The sequence below is a fragment of the Etheostoma spectabile genome, chromosome 15 (genome assembly GCF_008692095.1).
Source record: "Etheostoma spectabile isolate EspeVRDwgs_2016 chromosome 15, UIUC_Espe_1.0, whole genome shotgun sequence".
Lineage (NCBI taxonomy): Eukaryota > Metazoa > Chordata > Actinopteri > Perciformes > Percidae > Etheostoma > Etheostoma spectabile.
The window spans coordinates 32,330,994-32,334,335 of NC_045747.1; positions in this window are offsets into that span (position 1 = coordinate 32,330,994).

Below are 3,342 nucleotides of genomic sequence, written 5' to 3' on the forward strand. Positions count from 1 at the left end.
CCCCCCCCCCCCACAATTGTTAAGTTTGACAAATCATTGGCCTCCGCTCATTCTCACATTTCCCCGCACAACGCACACTCACACAATCTGTGCCATGACCACAGCATGGGTGTGTACAATAGAGAACGCACACAGTTGCCCAGTCAGACCTTTTAGATTGTAGTCTCCACAGGTGGCAGTGTTGTAATCTTATTGTCCAATGTATCTGCACACAGTAAGCCCAGTGAACTCTCTCTACCAATTTGATTAGATATCCAAACGTCACACACGCTGAAAATCCCAGTGTGTGTGTGTGTGTGTGTGTATCATTACTGACAGTTTTCACGACTTTAGACAACAGTAAATGGTTCCCCCCCTTTGCCCTCTTTGTAATGTAGATGAATGATTTTGTTATCGCTTGTGTGTTCTCTTATTTGAATTTATTCCTTTTGGATTTGTACTATTTTATAATTGTTTTGTATTTGAATTGCAGCACCTTATAGAGAAACACAGTAAGACGTGGGATGTTGAAGCGGTGTAGACAGGGTGGTTTGCTGACCTGGTTCAAATAGTACATGGGAAAAAACGTTGGAATTTTCAGGAAATACACTTATTCATTTTTTTTCCAGAGAGGTAGGCGAGAAGATTGATACCACACTCGAGTGTGTAGATGAAATGTGAAGCTACCACGGGCAGATGGTTTGCTTAGCTTAGCATAAAGGCTGGAAACAGCTAGCAGGCCTCTGCTGGAGCCCTTTGCGTCTGAATGCAGCTCGTAGGTAGATTTAGTTACGTTTGGACAGAGGCAAACTGGTTCCCCTTATTTCCAGTCTTTATGCTAAGCTAAGCTAGCCAGCCTCTAGCAATAGCTTCGTCTTTAATGGACAGACATGAGATTGGGATCAATCTTCTTGTCTAACTCTTGGCAAAACACTGTCCACACTGTCAAAATGTGCCAGAGAAACCTATTTGCCACGTACAGTACAGTACTGCAAGACCACACAATGCAGGATTTTGACAATCACAGGAAGCTTATTTTCTGGGGAACTTACCTGCTGAACCATACAGGTCAACAACAACAAAACCAGCCCCATCTATTATTTGACCCAGGAGCAGCTGGTGGTGGAGTGGTAGAAAAACAGAACCAAGGAGGAAAAAAAGGTTGCTGAAGATGGGACCCAGAGTAAAAGAGAGTAGCTCTTCTTTTCTGTCTCCCTAAAGTTTACCCTGTTGTTTACACTCCCAGACGGGCCGCTGCTCCAAGAGCAGAGGGAGCCACACTGTGGAGCAAAATGAATATGTGACATATCTGGCTGTTTGCAGAGAGGGAACGAGGACCTGTAAGGCTAGCAGCAGGACGATCACCCATGTGCCCATTTCTGTTGGTGGTGCACAGGATCAGATAAAGAATATCGGTTGCTATGGAAACCCCACCAACACACACACATACACCAGCACTCCCCACCAAACTATTGTGAATCGATGAGCCCTTAATGATCAAAACTGCACTAAAACAATCATACCAGCCAACCTTGTGAGTTTTAAAAAAAAGTATTCCAGTAGATTGACCATTGCAGTGGCTGTATCGCTGGGACGGAAACACACTTGTAGAGCACAGATGGCCACTTCTTAAACACAGACTTATAAAGACCACTTACTATAACTGCAAGCACAACCCCCCCCCCCCCCCCCCCCCCCCCATGCTCGACTATTTCAATTTAAAGGGAAGTCTTCAAAAATAGACAATCTGAGGAGGCCTTTATGCTTTCAACCGTTTTATATCCTTAGCCCATACATTTATTCTGACAGTTATCTCCTGTTTAAAAAAAAATAAAGAAAAAGTTCTAATGACCCATCCAACCTCACAAAATAACTGGACTGCCTGGCCATGTTCTTCGCTGCAGGGAAACACAACATAGTTGGCCAAAAGCGAATGGCGCCCCATCTCATCCGCTTCGTAGAGAGAACTAGCTCCGCTGAATACGACGTTAACAACGGCTAAACGTGATTTCTTTTCTAATCTATGGAAGTGCCTCTGTATTCCCATTATGCAATTTGTCAAACATGAATTCAGGTTCTTTTTTCTCACATATAAGCTATAGTGAATGGTGGAAAAATGTTATGTCAGGAGAAAGGGGGGGGGGGGGGGGACGAAATGGTGACAGCTCACTAGATAATCTCAAGCATCTTTATATATAATACACATATATATTTATAGATATATACATTTTTTTATTTGCAAGATAAGCTCTGTGGCAGTCTAGTTATTTTTTGAAGCATGGCGGACATCGCACAGTCATAGGATGCATCTGAAAAAGCGCTGATTGGAGCTAAAGTACCAGTCTCTAAACCCACACTAAATGACGAAAAAGAAAAAAAATCTGCGATAAACACAACAATAGACACATAGACAGTGATGGTATTGTAGTTGAGGATTTAAAAGAAAGAACAGATTTGGTTTTGTTTGTTTCTTGTTTTGATGGGAAGTATTGTTCTTGAAACTAAATGATGTTTGTCGATTGAGCCATGTGCAATGCCTTGGTAGAGGAATTGTGTTTGTGTGTTAGCGATTGTTTGAGGGTGTCACGAGAAAAGAGGGAAAAAGGAAAAAAAAAACCTCTACGTTTCTTTTTTGTTTTGTTTTTCAAGTCCACGTGCTCTGGGACTCTAAATACGAGGGCAGCGAGAAAAATATCCCAGTCTTTGTAAGTAAGTTTGCGGAAATAGTTTCTAATTTCCTTTTTGTTGTTGTTGGTTTTTTTCTCCTTTTATCGCTTTTTTTAAGAAAAGAAAAAAAAAATTCATTTGTAATGATTTGTTTTTAAAATGTGGGAGGGCTGAAGGAACAATTTTGCAACTCATAAAATATATATCACTATGAAACCTGGTGCTTTCGTAAAGAATAAAAGTACATTCAATCTCTATTATACATAAATAATAATAAACAAAATTAAGTGTTATGATAAAAAGCAAATTTTTAGGAAAACATGCATTATTCTATTTCTCTTTTTTTTTTGTATTTACCGAGGGGGGAGGGGTTTATTGTATGACAAGGTTGTTGTGACAAAAGGCATTCTCTCTCCCCCCCCCCCCATCCCTCCCTCCCCTCAACCTTTAACACCATTACAGACGAAAGGTTGGAGGGAGACGAACCTGGATCTTGTATCCAACACAATCAATCCTAGTGTGGGACAAAGACAAGGTCTTCCCCCATGGGAGATGCACAATTATGGATTCAAAGAAAGGAAAAAAAAAAAAAAAAAGAATATCTGGTTTGATTTGGTGTAAACGTCTAGTTGGGTTAGGGAGGGGGGGATCAGCGGACTCTGTCTAGCCAGAACCCCCCCCCTCCCCCCCACCCCC